Genomic DNA, 22,699 nt, shown 5'->3' on the forward strand with positions numbered 1-22,699 from the left:
ATTATGAAAACGCGGTGGAACTACAGATTTCTTGTTGTAAGCTTTATCTTTCTTCGTTTGACTCAGATTGTTCACTTCTGACAACTTAACTTCAACCAATTTGAAAACATTTGTCAATTTGTTTATGTTTACATTCTCAATCGGAAACTCTGAATCCGAAAACAACTTATCAGAAGCCAACATCTTGTACATGACAAGATTTGAGTCTTCATTTAAGTTGTTCTTGGACTTTTGTTTCGGAATGTATTTGTCCAAGAAACACCCATCTCCCTCAGTAGTGTCACTATCTGTTTTTAGCACATTTTCAACAACACCTTTTACAATATCATTTTGGACACTATCGTCACTGGAAGATGTGAACGTGACATCAATGTTTTCCAGAAGTTTAACTTCACTTTCTTCCCCAATTTCAACCAACCCAGATTCCTTTTTCGTGTAATTATGCAAAATCGGCGGTGGAACTTTGTGAAAACCCACCCCGGTTCCATCAGAATACACGTCTTCGCCAGCTTTGTTTTTGCCTATGGGTTTTGGAACAATATGTTGCAAAACAAAGCTTACGGAGCTATAGCTATTAAGCTTCAACTGGATTCGCTCGTTTTCAATTTCAGCCTCTTGAACATTAAGTTTCAAATTAGCGATTTCATCAAGTTGCTTGTTGATTGATTCTTCTTTTACCCTAAGCACAGCTTTTAATTGAACATTTTCTTTATATGTTTTACCATTTCGATTATCATTATCTTTCATTGTGCTTTTGAGTTTTTCAAACTTTTCAGAAATCTGACGGTTTTCAAGAATTAACCTTTCATTTTCATTTTTAACCTTTTCATGATCAATTTTATCGTTTTCAATTTGACTAGTTAATTCTCTTATCCGTTTAGTTGAAGCTTTAACTGTTTTGTCATGATCACGAATCTGATTCTCAACGCTTCTGACCTTTGCTGTCAGATTTTTAACTTTCTCACCGTTGAGATATGTGACTGTGTTACAAAATTTGCACTCTTTGTTGCAACTTTTGCAATTAACATTTCCTTCGATCTTTTTACCTGACGCATTCGTTGACAAGTTTGAGCTGACCTGTCTTTTTGACTCAGACACGGCGTTAGAGTCATTTTTCCCAGGTTCTCAAGTGCTTTAGCAGCCAGCACTTTGTCAGCCATTTTTCCCAGGTTCTCTGCAGTCAACTCTTACGTTGTATCAATAACTCCAGGATCAATCTTCTTTGATTTCTCGATCTCTTCTTTCTCCTTTTTCTCTTTCTCTTCTTTCTCCTTCTTTTCTTTTTCTTCCTCGTCTCCAGTTCCCCACCATTTGTTCTGCCAATACTCATCCTCTTCTTTTAACTCCTTGATGATGGCTTCCAGATCAAGAGTTTTGTCATCGATCGCAATATTTCCATACTCATCAAGATAACACTCCCTGTCCGGATCCCATCTTCTCGCTCTCTTCGCTTCCAAATAGATACCAGAAAGTCTAATTATTCTATTCTCAGCAATCATTTTTCTGTATCTATACTTTTGCTCTTCAGTACGGTTGTCTTTCCACAGAATAGGTTCATTTTTCGCCATGAACGCGTAAACAACCGCATCTTCTTCCGGTAGAACTTCTTTGCTCCAATCATACCCCTCATCATCGTAGATCACCGCAAGAGCTCTAGATTTCTCTTTGTTGTCTTCACCTTGCTTCAATCTAGGCGGCCCAGATTTATTCTGGTGATAAATCGCCTTCTTGTAGTATTCATCTCTGAAAGGGTTCTCTGACTCATCAGCATAAGCGTTTCTGCATTCTCGCTTGAAGTGACCCTTCTGCTTACACTTGAAGCAAGTCACCTTCGATTTATCGTGTCACACCCCCAAAATCCACCTGTGGAGTATCACCGCTTGGGAGCGTGACTGACCAGGATCAAGCCACCAATCATATAGAACATGTAATCAATAAGTAAAAGTAATTGCCATTAGACCAAATCAAAACCATATGAAAGGTGTTTCATAACACAAGTAAGTTATCACTGTTTAGCGGAAGCGTATAATTAAAGCCCATCATAATAAAATATCAAATGTCATAAGTGTTTAGCAAAACAATCACGATCCAAGCCCACAACGACCAGCTCCTCCCTGTGCAAGCTCCATGTATCTAACGACCTGCAAGGCATGTAACAGAGGATCAACAACTAGTTGAGCGAGTTCACAGAAAGTAAATGCGTAATGGTATATTCGTTTGTAACATGTGGCTCTACTGGGCCGATAGTGCGTTCTATTGGTGGGGGCTTCCCATGTTGTATAACCAGTAGACTATTTGTAACCATAAGTGTTCTTCACAACCGAGAACAGTAGTACATACAAGTTTTACGTAGGTATTACGTAAGTATCCTTCACAACCGAGGATAGTAGTAAGTATAAGTATACGTATATTGTAAGTATGTGTCCTGCACAACCGAGGACAGTGAGTAGCATAAGTATGTGTCCTGCACTACCGAGGACAGTGAATAGCATAAGTAGGTGCCCTGCACAACCGAGGACAGTGTGTAGCGTGAGTATGTGTCCTGCACAACCGAGGACAATGGTATGGTAGTCTAGTATTAGTGTCAGTACGAATCTATTCAACCTTATTCCTTCAATCCCATTCCCAAGCCCTGGGAATCCCATGCCTTAGTAAGAGTGTGAACTCACCTTGGTTTGCTCGGTATGCTAAACTATGTGCTCACAAGAATCAGTCAAGTCCTATAGTGTGCACGTATACTCAATCAGTACATGTTTCCAAGGTTTCATAAGAAATCATATCACAAAGTTATCACATACAATAAACATGACGTAACCTAGTTAACATAACCCAGTTAACATATTAACAAAACTAACATACTAACTGAGTTGCTGTACTGACGAAGTTACACAATTAAGAAAGCTAACATCCATCAGAACTAGAAACTAACTGTGTCACATGCTTTGCTTTACTTAACTAAATTAGTAGTTTTAACAGAGTTAACAACTAACAAAGCTATATATATATATATATCCATAGAATTAACCTAATTAACTTAATTAACCACTAACTGAATTAATGTAATAAACTAAGTTAATAACTAACAGATTAATAACTACACATAACATATGAGACGAAAACACTATGTAATCGAAATCCCTCCCCTGGCCGAAATCCCTTAACTGCCGAAAACACTAGGTGGGCCGAAAACACTATATGGGCCGAAATCACCTTTGCCGAAATCACCTAAGGTGATTTCGTTTATGTGGGGATTTCGTTGGGTGGGGGCTTGGTCGAAGGCATCATCATCAACAGCAACTACGAATAATCCAAGTAATCATATCACAGCTATATCTCTTGCAACATAGGAGCGTTCAAACATCAATCATTATTCAATGGTAGCAGGTTGACATATATCCAATCTAAAAGCACATGTAACAAGCACATGATTACTGACAATCCTATTTAAATATGATAGCAATGGCCGACAACTAGTAACTACCTCAAATGTTATTGGACCAACTTGTTTGGTGGGGTTTGAAAATTTATACAACACACAATTGAGTAAACTTGGGCTATGCACGTGAACTAAGGACAAAACTAGCCGCACATGATAGGACCGATTACAAGTGGGTCGGTTCTCAATCATTCCAGCCGACATATTTACCAATTTTATACTAAGCCACCATTTGATATTCAAAGTTATTAAACTCTTTTCAGCCATTAAACTTTCATCCCACTGGACCGATAACTACTGTTACATCAAAACCCATTATGAATCACAACCTAAGTATCATATATTAAAGTTGCAAACACATACATGCACATCGATGATACTCATATAATCATACACTATAATCACAAATATTAATTAATTCACACACAACAATATCAACGAATAAGAACTTCAATAGATATGAAACTACTAACCAAGAATTTAATCGAACGAGCTGTTATCTCGAGGGGGGGGGTTGTGCCTGCCGTCGCCAATTAGGAGAAGAGGTAGGGTTCCCTAAAAGTGTTCTAATCTAAAGATCTCACAAGTTAAATCGTAACCGCAACTGGGTCGGCCGAACATCCCTGGGCCAAAGCCCATTTGGTTTTCGTTGGTGAGTAATGGATGAAAACACTTAGGTGTTTTCGAACATAATGTGTTTTCGGGTGGGGCATTTGGGTTGGGGTGATTTCGTGAGGGGGGGTGGGGGTTTCGGCTAGAGGATTCCACATTCACATCATTATACATACACATATATTACCCATATAACCATACAAACATATATCAACCAATACAGGTATGTTGCACATCAAATACTCAAATCACACACAATGTAATTCAACGTATTACAAACATGTACAGTTGTGAAACAAACCAGTCATGTAAACAAACAATCTAAACAATTAACGTGTAATAGTGCGAAGATGGAATCTTGGGAACTCGAGTTGTCACATTATCCCCAACTTAAAAGAAATTTCGTCCCGAAATTTGGTACGTACCCACTGAGGAAGCTAGATAGGTTGCATCGTTCACTGGTTTTCCTGGGGTGTCACATCCTTCCCCCGTTGATCTGGAATTTCGTCCCGAAATTCCGCAGTAGTAGCTTCAGCCTCAGTAGTGGTTGTATTGGTTTCGAATAACTGGGGATACTTTTCTGTCATCTGGTCTTCGCGTTCCCAGGTGTACTCTGGGCCACGTCGGGAGTTCCAACGAACTCGAACAAGAGGGATTCTCTTGCTTTTGAGGACCTTAACATCCCGGTCCGTGATTTCAACTGGTTCCTCGACGAACTGCAACCGCTCATCGATAGTGAGTTCCTTGAAAGGAACTATGAGGGTCTCAGCCGACAGACATTTCTTCAGATTCGACACGTGGAATACGTTGTGAACAGCACCGAGTTCAGCTGGTAGGTTTAGCTTGTAGGCCACCTTGCCTATTTTCTCAATGATCTCGAACGGTCCGACATATCGCGGATTCAGTTTGCCCCCTTTGCCAAAACGAACCACACCCTTCCAGGGTGAGACTTTTAGTAAAACCCGGTACCCGACCTGAAATTCCAAGGGTTTCCTACGCTTATCCGCGTATGCTTTCTGACGGTCGCGTGCTGCCGCCATGCGTTGTCGTATTTGTGCAATCTTTTATGTGGCGTCCACTTACAATCTCCGGACCCGTGATCTGACTATCCCCCCACCTCTGCCCAACAGAGAGGTGACCGGCATTTACGCCCGTACAATGCCTCGAATGGAGCGGCTTGTATGCTGGTGTGATAGCTGTTATTGTATGAGAACTCCACCAAAGGGGGGGTGCTTTTCCCCGCCGTTGCCGAAATCAATAACACATGCCCGAAGCATGTCTTCGAGAGTTTGGATCGTTCGCTCAGACTGCCCATCCGTCTGAGGATGATACGCTGTGCTCATGTCTAACCGTGAGCCGAAAGATTTGTGCATCGCTTGCCATAGCTCTGACGTGAATCGTGCATCCCGATCCGAAATGATGGAGGTGGGCACTCCGTGCCTCGAAACAACTTCTTTAAGATAGATGTCTGCTAGAGTGGAGAACTTATCCGTTTCCTTTATAGCCAGGAAGTGTGCAGACTTGGTGAGTCGATCCACGATCACCCATATGGTGTCATTCCCACGCTGGGATCTGGGTAGGCCTGTAACAAAATCCATGGAAATTTCTTCCCATTTCCATTGCGGTATCCTGGGTTGCTGAAGTAGGCATGCTGGTTTCTGATACTCCACTTTGACCTTTGCACATGTCAAACACTTGCCGACGTGAGTAGCGATGTGGGCTTTCATGCTAGGCCACCAATATGTTGTTTTGAGGTCGTGGTACATCTTATCTGACCCTGGATGTATTGAGTAGCGAGACTTGTGTGCTTCATCCATCACGAGCTCTCGTAAACCGCCATAAAGTGGGACCCAAATACGCCCCTTACATAGTATGCGCCGTCTTCCTTTTGTTCCATTCGTTGCCTTGAGCCGCGTAAGGCTTCAGCTTTGACGTTTTCGGGCTTTAATGCTTCTATCTGAGCAATTCGTATCCGTGCGGGAAGTTCAGACTGAATAGTGAGCTGCAAAGCTCGTACACGCCTAGGTAGAGTGTTTTTCCGACTGAGAGCGTCAGTCACAACATTGGCTTTGCCTGGATGGTACTTGATGGCGCATTCATAATCATTAAGTAGCTCGACCCATCGTCGTTGACGTATGTTCAAATCCTTCTGCTTGAAGACATGCTCGAGACTCCTGTGACCGGTGTAAATAGTGCACTTGGTACCGTACAGGTAGTGTCGCCATATCTTAAGCGCGAAAACAACAGCTCCCAGCTCTAAATTGTGCGTCGTATAATTCCGTGCATGAACTTTGAGTTGCCGCGAAGCGTAAGCAATAACTTTATCACACTGCTTCAATACACAACCAAGCCCCTGTATCGATGCGTCACAATAGACCACAAAATCATCTGCGCCTTCTGGCAATGAGAGAATAGGTGCGCTGCAAAGCCTATCCTTTAGGCACTGGAAAGCGGTTTCCTGGGGATCTCCCCAACGGTAGTTGACACCCTTCTGTGTCAGTAGTGTAAGCGGCTGTGCGATCTTCGAGAAATCCTTGATAATCGTCTGTAGTAACCCGCCAAACCCAAGAATTGGCGTATTTCCGTCGGTGTACGCGGTGCAGGCCAGTTCCTGATCGAATCTACCTTGGATGGATCGACATGAATCCCATCCCTGTTCACCACATGGCCTAAGAAGTGGACTTCACGAAGCCAGAAGTCGCATTTTGAAAACTTGGGGTACAGTTGTTCCTTTCGAAGAAGTTCCAAGATAAGACGTAAGTGCTGCTCGTGTTCCTCCTGACTCTTGGAGTAGATCAGAATGTCGTCGATGAAGACAATGACGAACTTGTCAAGATAGGGTTTGCACACCCTGTTCATAAGATCCATGAAAACTGCAGGCGCGTTCGTAAGCCCGAATGGCATGACTAGAAACTCGTAATGACCGTAGCGAGTTCTGAATGCTGTCTTGGAGACGTCCTCATCCCGGACTCTCAGCTGATGATAACCTGACCTTAGATCAATCTTGGAGTAGTAACTCGACCCTTGCAACTGGTCGAATAAGTCGTCAATGCGTGGAAGAGGATAACGATTCTTCACTGTGACCTTGTTCTTCGCGGTAGTCTATACACATCCTGAAAGTGCCATCCTTCTTTTTCACGAATAATACTGGAGCTCCCCAAGGCGAAAAGATGGGCCGGATGAATCCCTCATCCAAGAGTTCTTGTAGCTGCGTCGATAGTTCTTCCAATTCTGATGGAGCTAAGCGATATGGTGCGTGAGCTATAGGTGCTGTCCAGAACTATAGGAATGAAGTCGATAGGGAACGTCTGCCCAGCGAGGATAAGATTACAACCCTGAACTATGTGTGGCCTCTAGACTTGTACCATAGGCTAACCCTACGACAGGTTTGGTATTTAGGGGAGTTGGTGCATGTTTTTAACATTTGGCTATCTTTCAAGAACATATAACTGGTATCTACACCCAAATCAAACAAGACAGTAACATAAAAGTCGCCGAGAAGAAACTTACCCATTATTACGTTTGGATCGTTCCTTGTGTCACCCTGACCAATCACGTACATGTGGCCTCGGCGTCATTGTTTCCATTGTTTCCCCCAACGCTATCCCCAATGTCATCCCTGTTTCCACGGTCGTGGTTCTGAGTCTGGTCCTGGTTTATATGCGGACAATGTCTCTTGTAGTGATCTTTAGCATCACACTGAAAACATCCTTTAAAACTCTGTTGTTGCTGCTGATTTTGCGGAGGTTGAAGCGGTCGTTGTTGTTCTTGAGTTACAGGACGTGAGTTTCGATAATCCTTAGCTTCATGACCAATCTTGAGACACCGCTGGCAACGACCCTTGTTACACTGGCCACCGTGGTGCCTGTTACAATTGTTGCACCATGGGTGGATTCCTCGATATCTTTTCTGCCCATGACTACTAGAAAACTATTGTCTGGGGCTCTGGTAGTCATCTATCTCTTGCTGCTGTGTCAGAGGCTGGACCAAAATTAATCCCTTGCTCAGGTTTTCATCCCACTTGCGTTTGTTATCACCAGAAGCACATGCAGTATCAGTTTTAACACGTTTCGGTAGTTTGTTTTGTTCTTCAGCCTGGTCTGTGAGACGATGAGCAAGTCGAGTGACTTGCTGGATAGTGCCAAGGTTAGCTGCGGTTACATGACTCTGAATTTCGGGCACCAGACCCTTGAGATACAGTTCGATGCGTTTGGTGGGAGAGTATACCATAGTGGGACAAAATGTGGCTAATTCATTCGATCTCTTTGTATAAGCTTCAATTTCCGACCCCACCATCTGTAGGTTGAGGAACTCTACCTCTAGTTTGTGGATGTCTTCACGACTGCAAAACTCTTCCTTAATTAGGTCCTTGAACTCATTCCAGGGGGTGGCATTAGCAGCTGCCAGCCCTAACATCTGAACCTGTGCTTCCCACCAGGTTAATGCAGCACCTTCAAGTGTTCCAGTAGCAAACTTTACTCTACGAGACTCAGGGCAATCATGCACCTCAAAGTCAGTTTCGAGCCTCTCGAACCAGTGGAGGAGGCCTTCAACTCCCTCAGTTCCATTGAAGGTACTAGGTTGGCAATCCTTGAGATTTTTGTTGGTGTAAACAGGTGACTGAGCGTGTTGACCTCCTGCTTGTATGGCTGCAAGTGCCGCAGCAATTCGTTCGTTAATGAGAGCCGTCAACTGGGCTTGTGTCATGTTGATATGTCCGGCCATGATCTTCATAGCAAATGTAACGTAAGTGAGAGAGATTCGCGAATAGTGCGATGACAGAAGAGTGTAAGCACGTAGGTGTTCTCAAGCAATAACAAGTAGTGAGCAATGTATTCTAAACATACTATGAGCAAAGTTCTATACAATTCTAGCAAGTAGGCAATAAACATAAACCTTATTACCTAGGATGTTGAGTCTTGCACGTGGAGCGAAGCGTCGTTGTGGATCGTTGAGAGCACTGTTCTGGTTATAGTCTGGTTTTAATAAAAACGTTTTCCCATATTAAAACCAAGTTCTCTATAACCAATGGCTCTGATACCAATCTGTCACACCCCCAAAATCCACCTGCGGAGTATCACCGCTTGGGAGCGTGACTGACCAGGATCAAGCCACCAATCATATAGAACATGTAATCAATAAGTAAAAGTAATTGCCATTAGACCAAATCAAAACCATATGAAAGGTGTTTCATAACACAAGTAAGTTATCACTGTTTAGCGGAAGCGTATAATTAAAGCCCATCATAATAAAATATCAAATGTCATAAGTGTTTAGCAAAACAATCACGATCCAAGCCCACAACGACCAGCTCCTCCCTGTGCAAGCTCCATGTATCTAACGACCTGCAAGGCATGTAACAGAGGATCAACAACTAGTTGAGCGAGTTCACAGAAAGTAAATGTGTAATGGTATATTCGTTTGTAACATGTGGCTCTACTGGGCCGATAGTGCGTTCTATTGGTGGGGGCTTCCCATGTTGTATAACCACTAGACTATTTGTAACCATAAGTGTTCTTCACAACCGAGAACAGTAGTACATACAAGTTTTACGTAGGTATTACGTAAGTATCCTTCACAGCCGAGGATAGTAGTAAGTATAAGTATACGTATATTGTAAGTATGTGTCCTGCACAACCGAGGACAGTGAGTAGCATAAGTATGTGTCCTACACTACCGAGGACAGTGAATAGCATAAGTAGGTACCCTACACAACCGAGGACAGTGTGTAGCGTGAGTATGTGTCCTGCACAACCGAGGACAATGGTATGGTAGTCTAGTATTAGTGTCAGTACGAATCTATTCAACCTTATTCCTTCAATCCCATTCCCAAGCCCTGGGAATCCCATGCCTTAGTAAGAGTGTGAACTCACCTTGGCTTGCTCGGTATGCTAAACTATGTGCTCACAAGAATCAGTCAAGTCCTATAGTGTGCACGTATACTCAATCAGTACATGTTTCCAAGGTTTCATATGAAATCATATCACAAAGTTATCACATACAATAAACATTACGTAACCTAGTTAACATAACCCAGTTAACATATTAACAAAACTAACATACTAACTGAGTTGCTGTACTGACGAAGTTACACAGTTAAGAAAGCTAACATCCATCAGAACTAGAAACTAACTGTGTCACATGCTTTGCTTTACTTAACTAAATTAGTAGTTTTAACAGAGTTAACAACTAACAAAGCTATATATATATATATATATCCATAGAATTAACCTAATTAACTTAATTAACCACTAACTGAATTAATGTAATAAACTAAGTTAATAACTAACAGATTAATAACTACACATAACATATGAGACGAAAACACTATGTAATCGAAATCCCTCCCCTGGCCGAAATCCCTTAATTGCCGAAAACACTAGGTGGGCCGAAAACACTATATGGGCCGAAATCACCTTAGCCGAAATCACCTAACGTGATTTCGTTTATGTGAGGATTTCGTTGGGTGGGGGCTTGGTCGAAGGCACCCATCATCAACAGCAACTACGAATAATCCAAGTAATCATATCACAGCTATATCTCTTGCAACATAGGATCGTTCAAACATCAATCATTATTCAATGGTAGCAGGTTGACATATATCCAATCTAAAAGCACATGTTACAAGCACATGATTACTGACAATCCTATTTAAATATGATAGCAATGGCCGACAACTAGTAACTACCTCAAATGTTATTGGACCAACTTGTTTGGTGGGGTTTGAAAATTTATACAACACACAATTGAGTAAACTTGGGCAATGCACGTGAACTAAGGAGAAAACTAGCCGCACATGATAGGACCGATTACAAGTGGGTCGGTTCTCAATCATTCCAGCCGACATATTTACCAATTTTATACTAAGCCGCCATTTGATATTCAAAGTTATTAAACTCTTTTCAGCCATTAAACTTTCATCCCACTGGACCGATAACTACTGTTACATCAAAACCCATTATGAATCACAACCTAAGTATCATATATTAAAGTTGCAAACACATACATGCACATCGATGATACTCATATAATCATACACTATAATCACAAATATTAATTAATTCACACACAACAATATCAACGAATAAGAACTTCAATAGATATGAAACTACTAACCAAGAATTTAATCGAACGAGCTGTTATCTCGAGGGGGGGGGGTTGTGCCTGCCGTCGCCAATTAGGAGAAGAGGTAGGGTTCCCTAAAAGTGTTCTAATCTAAAGATCTCACAAGTTAAATCGTAACCGCAACTGGGTCGGCCGAACATCCCTGGGCCAAAGCCCATTTGGTTTTCGTTGGTGAGTAATGGATGAAAACACTTAGGTGTTTTCGAACATAATGTGTTTTCGGGTGGGGCATATGGGTTGGGGTGATTTCGTGAGGGGGGGTGGGGGTTTCGGCTAGAGGATTCCACATTCACATCATTATACATACACATATATTACCCATATAACCATACAAACATATATCAACCAATACAGGTATGTTGCACATCAAATACTCAAATCACACACAATGTAATTCAACGTATTACAAACATGTACAGTTGTGAAACAAACCAGTCATGTAAACAAACAATCTAAACAATTAACGTGTAATAGTGCGAAGATGGAATATTGGGAACTCGAGTTGTCACATATCGAACCCCAGCTTAGTAGATGGACCACCAATTGTCTTCCTGCCGGTAATTTCCATAAAACGTTGTGCTCTACGAACAGCACTGGCCATAGCCCAACGAATATCGATCAGCTCCATTTCTTCAGGATCTATCTGATCATAATCTTCCTTCGTCAGATTTGTATTGCCTATCTTTCCAGCTACTAATCCTTCATATGATTCCAACACAGACGCCAAGAAGACCATCTGCTGCTTAGCTTACTCCTCGTCAAAATTCTGAGTATTCTTTAAATCTATTGCGATGTTGCATTGAAACTTAGCATCAGAATGACTTGCAGATGATGAAGATCCACTGTGATAACCACTATGATTTCCACTGCTTTGACTTTCTTTGCTTGCTGTGGATACATTCTTGACGTGCCTGTCGTGGTACACGCAAATTTAATCCCAATAACAACAATAGATAGTGGTAAAAGGGTAACGAACTCAGGGAGTATGTGGAAAGTGTGTTGATTTTATAGCTTTGCGAATTAACTACAATTAACCTAATTTGCAGAAAAATAAAGTTCAATGATTTGGATTGTGTTTTAGAAAACTAAATTAATAACTAAGTGCAAATAAAGATTGGTTTTTTAACAGATTAGGAGAGGAATGACCATCTTAGGATTCAGTTTCCTTTAACAATTGTGTGAAACTTCAACTAGAAAGAGTTACATAGACATAACTCATACATACATAATCGAAGTGATAAAAGGGAACAAAGTACTTGGATTCTAATGCGAGGTTGTTTCCCGATGATCAATCAATCAATAACCAACCCTAACCCTTTCCGTGATATCTCGATTGCCAACGGCACCAAGAACATACGATCGAGACTAGAAATTGCACTATCGATTAACAAGCTACAAACAATTATGCATATACCATGATATTCAAGCAACGCAAGTTATCATTCTAGAAATTCAGAAGTAAACACACAAAAGTTCAAGATAAACCTTCACCTAAGATGATCACCGAGAGTTTTAGCCACGTATAGCTTGGTGAATCATCATAACAAGTAGTTCCATGTTCATACAAATCAAAATCACAAACTGAATGTTAGAAATTGTTCCAGGCCAAGCAAAATCACCCCAAAATCGCCCCTATGCTGTTCTCCAATTGACCAATGATGAGAATAGCCCAAAAGACACCATAAAACTGACTTTAATGATGGGAGTTACAACTTTTCGCAGCTTCCACCGTAAATTACGGTACCACCGTAATTTACGGTGGACTTAATAGTGTTACGGCAGGACTCTACTGGTTTACGGCAGGAATCAGGTGGAAATCAGGTCCACCGTAAATTACGGTAGGACCGTAATTTACGGTAGAAAGCTGATTTTTCTTCTTTGTTTCATCCTTTGCTCCACACTTGATCCGTTCAACTCCGAACCCTCTAAAGTTGCATTTTATCCACTTTAAGCTCCCGAACCGCACCTGAAACGTAAGCAACCGTAGTTATCTAATTCCAGATAATTACACAGTTAAATGAGGGATAAACTTGTCTTTTAACATCATAAAGGGTTGTCCAATGGACCACCCGTCACATCCCCACACTTAACCGTTGCTTATCCCAAGCAACTCATCAAATCAATTTCAGTACAAGTGATCAATTTAAACCAAGCAAAGACATGCAATCCTTTTACTAATCCGTTTTTAACACCCAAAACAATACACCCCTCTCTAAATCTCTCCTCTCGGCTACAAGTCAACACTAGCAACGATACGCTAGACACACAAAAGGCAAACGGGTGGTTGCACCATTATAGGCTTGTACCTAAATCGATCCTCCTCCTACAAGTGCTAAACATGAATGCAAGTCAAAGGGACTTTCAAGGTTGTAACGTGGCAAGGTGTACGGGTAGGAAATGGAATATATATGAAGTAGCGAAAATTTAACCCGGTCTTTTCATTACACGAATAAACAAACTAACAACTACCAAACTAAACTACTAAGTACAAGACAACTAAACATCCTTTCTTTTCATTTTTCACTTCTATTTTTTTTTTCTCTCTTTTTTTTTTCTTTTCTTTTCTGATTTTTCTGATTTTTTTTTTTAGCAAACAACCATGCAATAAAGCATCAACATATCTACATCATATTAATACAACTACTACTACTAACACTAAAAGACCGGGTCAAATTTGGGTAACTTTTTAAGTAAGTAGCTAGGGGTAACAAACAATAGGCTTTTAGGCACAAAATTGGCAACTAAATGTCCAAACCCCCGCCCCTCTCGCAACCATGCTCACATATATAACTTATGAGGTCCAACCCCCCAAATCCCACACTCACACACACTAAAGACGAGGCTACCTAGATGCCCTTATCCTTTTCACATTCATGTCTAACTAAGGACTCAAACCGCATTCAAGCACAAGTTCTAATGTACCCCCACCCGTAGCCACTCTCATCAAAGACAAGCATTATTTATATACAAATGTGGCTTCAACTCTCACCAAAAATGAAAGGGTATCAAGGGTTGCCGGTGCACCATTTGGGGTTAATCTAGGGTGTTCAAATACTCACAATATTTCGCTTGATTCAAATTTTTTTTAAAATCTCCAAAAAATCCCCCCCATCCCCACACTTGGGATACATTGACCCCAATGTATGGTTTTAGGAGGCTTTGATCACTCGAATTCATTCAACCTCAACATAAAGCTTTTTCACTCAAACCCCAAATTTCTTTTTGGATTTTTTTCATTTTATAATTTTTTTTAACACCAATACACCAGCAACTAACACCAACCCAAATATATCATAACAACTAATACCACCCGACCACCCAACCATAAACAAAACAAACTACACATATGCACAAACTATACAAAGGAGGAACACAACCTGACTAATAGTAGCGCGGTCCTGGAGGTCCAAAAATGGAAGACATCATGTCGTTCCATTCTCCAAATGCAAATGAGCCGCTACTACTCCCTCCTTGTTGTTGGGCTCCCTCTTGTTGCCTCGGGTCAATCCATTGTGAGTGGTGAAGCTGCGGAGTCGGATATGATACACTACCATCATAAGGTGGTAGCGAGGCATAATCCACATGTTGTGGATCCACAACCACCAGCCTTCCGGCATGCCAATCTGCATGCATCCTTCTCTCTTGATCGTCGTAATACCGATTATTCGTTTCCACCTCTTGGGAATACGCAAAGGTGCGATTCCACGCCTCACTACGATCAAAGCTTTGTTTCAAAGACCGTTCTATACTTGCGCTCATCATGGTATTTTGATCATATAACGTCCGCTCCGGACCCGACCAAGTTTCAAAAACGGAGGCCGGAGGACGTTGGTTTGCTATCACCTCTTGCATGGTGCCTTCATAAGCCCACCTGGGCACATAAGATCGCTCCGTATAATCGTAGAAAGCACCACCATAACCTCCACCCGGGCCCCCTTGCCCCACATTCAAATTCACACCACCTTGTGGTTGCTCAACATAATCTTCATCCCCACTTGGAATCTCCGCCTCACTCTCGGGTTCATCCTCTTCACCCGGTAACAAATCTCTAGCACCTGCTTTAAGCGCTCTCCATCTTTGCCCATCAGACTTAAGCTTATGATACCGTTCTGATTGTGTATACGTCCAACCACTCCCCATCTTGTCTAACGTAAACGGTTGATGCCTTTTCGTTGCCCCTTGAATCTCTGATGTAAGAGCTTTTTGTTGCTTCATCAGCCCTGTGATGATCCGACAATATGGGACAATGTCCCTTCCATATTTGTTTCGGCAGATCCACAGGTGGTTCATGATTAGGTAGCGTATCGGAAAACGTGGAGACCCATGCATTAGCGAATAGAGGACAGGTACCTCCGGGAATCTCACCTGCTCCTTATCCCCCCTTCGCGGTATAACATTCAACAAACAAATTGCCAGCAACAGCTTTGCTTCGATTCTCAAATTTTTCCGGTACAAGACTCCATGATAAGTACCCGGCAAAAATAGTGTTGCTAACATATCGTTCCACCGCGGGTGCTTCTCCGGTTTCACCAAAAGATCATCAAGAGTGGGAATCACGTAATCACGGGCTGGGAGACTATCATACTTCCCGAGCTTCTTCAACGTGTCAAAGGACATCTCCACCGGAACCCCGTGCACTTCACCAACTAACTTCATCTGTGATGGCTTGTCATATTTGTTACATTTAAGAGTCGCCATCCACTCTTGTATCTCGGTGATAAACAAGTTACTTTTGTCTTTGTCAAAACATTTAAGCGCTGATTCCCAACCTAGAGCACGAAACTTATCAAACACACCAAACTGTTGGAATTCCACTTCCTGAACTTCTCTTTCACAAATAAAGGCCGCTGCCTTAATCTTGAGCCGATTCATTCTATCATGATACAACGTTGGCTGCCATTCCTCTGGTTGGTCATCCAGAGGACCCGAATCCCATATCGGCTTATCATGTGGATCCAACTCCATTTCTTCTTCACTGCCACTCTCACTTTCACTTATCCGACCCATATATTGTCTTTTCCGCGGTTGTTGATCCGGCTGTTTGCCCTTCCCTTTCGATGATGACGAACTAGATCCCGCTTGTTCTTTCGTCTTAACCATTTTCCTACACACATTAGAGCAAACAACACAATCAAACGAAACAAAATTAGACTCTTTTCTCCAAAATATCCCCACACTTGCTTGTTACTATGGTTGTAGATGTTAGTGAACCCAAAACTTTTTATAAATCCCTTTTTTTTCTTTTTTTTCAAAATTTGGGCATGATGTCTCTACAATGTAGAGGTTCCCAAAAGTTCACTACTTTAATTACAAATCCCACATCTACAACCATAATCATGTTCAAATAACCAATTTCATGACCATATCTAAGAACAAGCAAGTGGGTATGGGCAAATAACCTAAATAACCTTCATTCTCACAATGTATCATCAAAATACAGTAAATAAGCTTTCATACCTTAGTTTGAAGATGCAAGAATGCTTGTGAAACACAAACTCCCAAAACCCCTAAAAATTTTTCGAACTAGGGTTTGAAATTCGAACCCTAAAGCTTCGTTTTCTCGTGAATCTCTTGTCAAAATCAGAAACTACGTGAAAAAATAGTCAAGATAGACTCCGATTTCACTTAGTTTGGACAAGAATTGAGAAGGTTATGGAGAATTGAAGGTTGGAGAAGAAGATGGATTTTGTGGGTCTTTGTGAAGGTTGGAGAAGAAGATGGATTTTGTGGGTCTTTGTGAAAGAGATGGATTTTGTGGGTCTTTGTGGGTCAGACCGTAAATTACGGTGACACTTGAACACAAAATTCTACCGTAAAACAGTAGAGATGCACCATAAAGATCAAACATTTTTCACATCCACCGTAAATTACGGTGAAACTGTAAAGTACAGTGGTCGCTGGGCATGTCTGATTTGCTTCAAAATGCTGTTTTTTATGCATCTTTTTATATTTTTCACGTTGTTTTTCAATTTTTTTATGTTTTTAAATTTTTCAAAAAGGTGTAAAAATTACCCTACCCCCTCGAAAGTCCCGTGTTGTCCTCAACACAATGTTAGAATAATTCGTGACCCGAATATCCCCACACTTGTTTCAAGCACGGATTTCAAGGAAATACGGTAATTGTACAAACTATACAAAACAAACAAAACAAAACACTACTATTTACACTACGAAACCTGGGCCTCTCATGGTTGTTCCTCATCGACCGGGCGCAAGATGTAGCCCGCTTTATCAAGCTCCAAGTTGTTGATGTCGTTCCCCTCCAAGTATGGCTTCAACCGGTGACCGTTCACCGTTTGTTGTTTAAGTATTTGCTCATCTTGGATGTCTACGTCACCAAACCTTCCAACTCTCCGAATGACGTACGGGCCCATCCATTTGCTTTTAAGCTTGCCCGCGAACATCTTGAGTCTTGAGTTATACAACCAAACTTTTTGACCCACTTCGAACGTTTTCTTTCTCAATTTCGCATCGTGTACTTTCTTGAGCTTATCTTTATAAGCCGATGCACATTCATACGCCTCGTCCCGAATCTCTTCTATCTCGCTTAATTGCAACTTTCTCAACTTCCCCGCCTCGTCATAATCCGCATTTACCCTTTTAATTGCCCAATGTGCCTGATGCGCTAGCTCCATTGGCAAGTGACAACCCTTTCCATACACCATCCGGTAAGGCGTTGTGCCAATAGGAGTCTTGTAGGCCGTTCGGTATGCCCATAATGCATCGTCTAACTTACTCGACCAATCTTTCCTATCCGTTCCTACTGTCTTCATGAGAATTTCTTTGATTTGACGGTTGGACATTTCGACTTGTCCACTCCTTTGCGGATGGTAAGGTGTGGCAATTCGGTGATTCACGCTATACCTCTTCAATAATTTCCCAAAGTTGAAGTTCTTGAAATGCGAACCACCATCACTTATAATAACCCGCGGGATGCCAAAACGAGAGAAAATGTTGGATTGAACAAATTTACAAACAACCGAATGGTCGTTTGTTCGTGTTGCAATAGCGTCAATCCACTTCGAGACATAATCCACCGCTACCAAAATGTATAGGAAGCCATTCGAATTCGGGAAGGGACCCATAAAGTCTATACCCCATACATCAAATATCTCGACAACCAAGATTGGTTGTAATGGCATCTCATCCCTCTTCGATATACTTCCCATTTTTTGACAATTTATGCAATTTCTAGCGAACTCACATGCATCCTTGAAAATGGTGGGCCAATAAAACCCACATGAAAGAACCTGATAGCCTGTTTTGTGCCCACTAAAATGACCCCCACATGCGGACGAATGGGCATGGGTCAAAATTTCCAACACTTCTGTCTCGGGCACACACCTTCATATAACTTGATCTGGTCCAATCTTGAAGAGATCCGGCTCATCCCAAATATATTGCTTCACTTGAACCATAAATTGTTGTCGACGCTTCTTGGTCCAATGATTTGGGATGGCACCCGTGGCTAAGTAGTTAACATAATGAGCGTACCACGGTGCAACGAAGGTGGAGATGGCTAGGAGTTGCTCGTCGGGAAAACTTTCATTGATTTCACTAACATCATCGATTCCTTCCACCGGAATCCGAGACAAGTGATCCGCCACTACATTCTCACTTCCCTTTTTGTCTCGGATTTCTAAATCGAACTCTTGTAACAATAATACCCACCGAATCAAACGAGGCTTCGCGTCCTTTTTCTCCATCAAATATCGGACCGCACTATGATCCGAATAAACCACCACTTTGCTCCCCCAAATATAGGAGCGAAACTTATCCAAAGCATACACCACCGCTAGTAATTCCTTCTCGGTTGTGGTGTAATTAAGTTGTGCTTCGGATAAAGTCTTGCTCGCGTAGTAAATCACCACCGGCTTTCTATCAGCCCGTTGACCCAAAACTGCACCAATAGTGGTGTCGCTTGCATCACACATTATTTCGAACGGCTTCGACCAATCCGGTGGTTGCAAGATAGGAGCTTTGACCAAATGTTCCTTCAAAACAGTGAACGCTTGCATACACTCGTTAGTAAAATCAAATGGGACATCTTTTAATAACAAGTTGCATAAGGGTTTGGTGATAACACTAAAACCCTTAACGTCTATAAAAACCCGCGTGTCCCAAGAATGACCTTACACCCTTAACATTTTTCGGAGGTGGCAAAGATGATATAACCCGTATTTTTGCCTTATCCACCTCCATCCCCCTTTCAGAAATTACATGGCCCAACACAATGCCCTCTTGCACCATGAAATGACTTTTCTCCCAACTTAGCACTAAGTTTTTCTCAACGCATCTTTTTAACACTTTTTGTAATTCGTTGAGACAAGTATCAAAACTAGTGCCAAAAATGGAGAAGTCATCCATAAATACCTCTAGCGACTCTCCAACCATGTTCGAGAAAATACTCATCATACATCGTTGAAAAGTTGCCGGAGCATTGCACAAGCCAAATGGCATTCGCCGAAAGGCAAAGGTGCCATATGGACAGGTGAAGGTGGTCTTTTTTGACCCGATATAACCCGAATACCCATCCAAAAACAGTAGTATTTTTGACCCGATAATTTTTCAATAATTGGATCAATGAATGGTAGCAGGAAATGATCCTTAGAAGTGGCGGCATTCAATTTCCGGTAGTCAATACATACACGCCACCCGGTAACCGGTCGGGTGGCAATTTGTTCACCACTATCATCTTTGACTACTTGAATGTCGGCCTTCTTAGGCACAACTTGGGTGGGACTCACCCAAGCACTATCCGAAATCGGATAGATGATTCCCGCATCCAACCATTTAATTACCTCTTTTTCAACTACCTCCCGTAGATTCGGATTCAATCGCCTTTGAGCTTCTCGTGTCGGCTTTGCATCTTCGGTGGTAATGATCTTATGCATGACAATGGATGGACTAATTCCTTTGAGATCGGCAATCGGTCATCCGATAGCTCCCTTGTTTTCTTTCAAAACTTTCAACAACGCTTGCTCTTGTGCCAACTCCAAATTAGAGGCAATAATGACCGGTAAGTGTCATTATCCCCTAAAAATGCATACTTCAAGTGGCTCGGCAAGTCTTTAAGTTCCAACTTTGGCAGTTCCTCTAACGACGGTTTAGTACCCGAATTTATCTCCGCCGGTAAACCTTCAAATTGATGAGTCCATGGTGGTCTACCTTCTTTCAAAGCCATTGCATCTTGCTTTTCCTCTTCAACCCGGAGTGCATAAGCATGTACCTGTTCAGATAAATCACACAGGCAAACATCCAAACCATCCTCCTCATACTCATGCGGGTTGCATCCGTCAACTATATCTGCCATGAAACACTCATCAACACCATTAGCATTAGAATTGTTAGTAAAAACATTCAAACGCATTTTTCGATTCCCAAAAGTCATGTCAACCGTACCAAATCTACAATCGATCACGACATGAGCGGTCCTCAAAAATGGCCGACCCAAAATTACGTTTTGTTGTTGTTTCGGGTCCGCGGATGAGTAGTCCAAGACTAGAAAGTCGACCGGGTAATAAAACTCATCAATTTTTACGATTACATTTTGAACCATACCCCGAGGTAGCTTATGAGACAAATCGGCCAAAACAACCGCTGTCTCCACCCTTGCTAACGGACCAAAATCATATTGGTCATATAAGCCCCCCGGTAAAATGCTCACCCCGGCTCCAAGATCTAGCAACGCCTTAGCCATTTGAAAATTACCAACTTGTATGTTAATCAATGGCGTGCCCGGACCTTGGAGCTTAGGAGGAAGCTCCCCTTTTAAAACTGCACTTACTTGCCCGGTTAAATCGACCCGCTTAGGTACTTTCTTCTTGTTTTGCCTTTTTTGTGTACATAACTCTTTTAAAAATTTGGCATAGGCGGGTACTTGCTTTATTGCATCAAGAAGTGGGAGATTAATTTTAACTTGTTTAAACATGTCCCACATTTCTTCTTTTTGGGGACCTCTCGATGCAATAAAATTTTTCTTTCCCGGGTCAAGTAAAGCCGATGGAAAAGGGACTTGACTCGGTTCACCCTCAACTTTTTCACTCTTTTCATTTTCACCCAAACCCGGTTTGTTAACATTTAATTCTTTTGGTTTTACCGGTGAAACATCATCATCACTTTCCATACCCGTAATATCCTCAACTAACCCCTCAACCAATTCGGGTGACAAATTGGCTTTAAACTCTTTTGCACTTCTTAAAACACTAACATGATGAACAATAACATTACCTCGTGACGTACCATGCGAAGGATTTACCTTAGTGTCGCTAGGAAGTTGGCCCTTGTTTTTCTTCAATTCCGCCACGTCGGTTGCTAATTGACCAATTTGGGTTGTTAGTGATTGGATGCTTTTGTCACGAACCTCATCCTTTTGCATTCGAACTTCATCAAGTTGGTTCCGTTTTTGCATCTCCATTTGCATGCTTTTTAGCATCTCCATCATCTCGTTTCCACCCGAAGACCCCCCTTGTTCTTGACCCATTTGATATTGTTTTTGATAGCCTTGATTGTTCCCGCCTCGGTATCCACCTTGGTTATTGTAAGGTTGGCGTGAACCAAAGTTACCTTGGCTACCTTGGCTACCTTGAAAGTTCGGGTTAGCTTGATTTGAAGGGTTCCCATACCGAAAATTTGGGTGGTTCCTCAACCCGGGTGGTAGGTATTAGAGTTCATGTTGTTGTAATTTCTACCACCTCCTCCTTGACCTTGACCTTGAACCGTATGGACTTCTTCATATTGCCCTTCCATCATTCCTTGGCAATTTTCAGCCGCATGACCTATTTCATTACACAAAGCACAAACATCATAAATTTGGTTAGTAGTTTGAACATTACCATCATCTATGGCGTGCACTTGAGGTCGGGCAATTGCCGGTCGCGCTCTCCTTGATGCTTGAGCTTTTCTCTTTGATGTAGTTGCCATGCTCTCCAAGAACTCCCAATCATCGTTCTCATAATTTGTACCAAAAGTCCCACCGGTAATGGACATTAAATCACGTGCATCTTCGGCACTCAACCCATCGTGAAAGGCATTCATCAACTCCCACAATTCAATTCCATGGTGAGGGCAATTCTTTATCATCATATTGAATCGTTCAAATGCCTCATGGAACATTTCACCATGTTGTTGTTGGAAACTCCTCAACCCCTTTCGTGCATCGTTGGTCTTTTGGGCGGTGTAAAACTCATCCAAGAAGGTTTGTTGCATCTCCCCCCCATGTATATATGGATGCCGAAGGCAAAGTGTAGAACCATTTTTCGCCTTATCTTCCAAAGAAAATTGGAATAATACCAATTTAATATCGTCGGCCGAGAACCCTTGACTCCCAAGAGTGTTACAAATCGAGTCATAAGCCTCCAAATGGAAGTAAGGCTCCTCCGTTGCTAACCCCTTGTATTTTGGTAAACTTTGCAAAGAGTTGGTCCTCACTTCAAATGTCCTCCCTTGATCATTATGAGGAATGACTACCGGTGAAGGGTTTTGAGTGATTACCGGCCTAAAATGTGCTTCGATGCCCCTCACATT

General features: G+C 41.9%; 1 non-coding gene across 1 annotated transcript; it reads left to right on the forward strand.

The window, feature by feature from the left end:
- The first annotated feature begins 22,226 nt into the window (after positions 1–22,226).
- On the forward strand, positions 22,227–22,332 carry LOC118482898. The gene has a single exon (XR_004869164.1). It is a non-coding gene; the product is annotated as a small nucleolar RNA R71 (small nucleolar RNA).
- Positions 22,333–22,699: the final 367 nt, after the last annotated feature.

Source organism: Helianthus annuus, chromosome 1 (assembly GCF_002127325.2).
Source record: "Helianthus annuus cultivar XRQ/B chromosome 1, HanXRQr2.0-SUNRISE, whole genome shotgun sequence".
Lineage (NCBI taxonomy): Eukaryota > Viridiplantae > Streptophyta > Magnoliopsida > Asterales > Asteraceae > Helianthus > Helianthus annuus.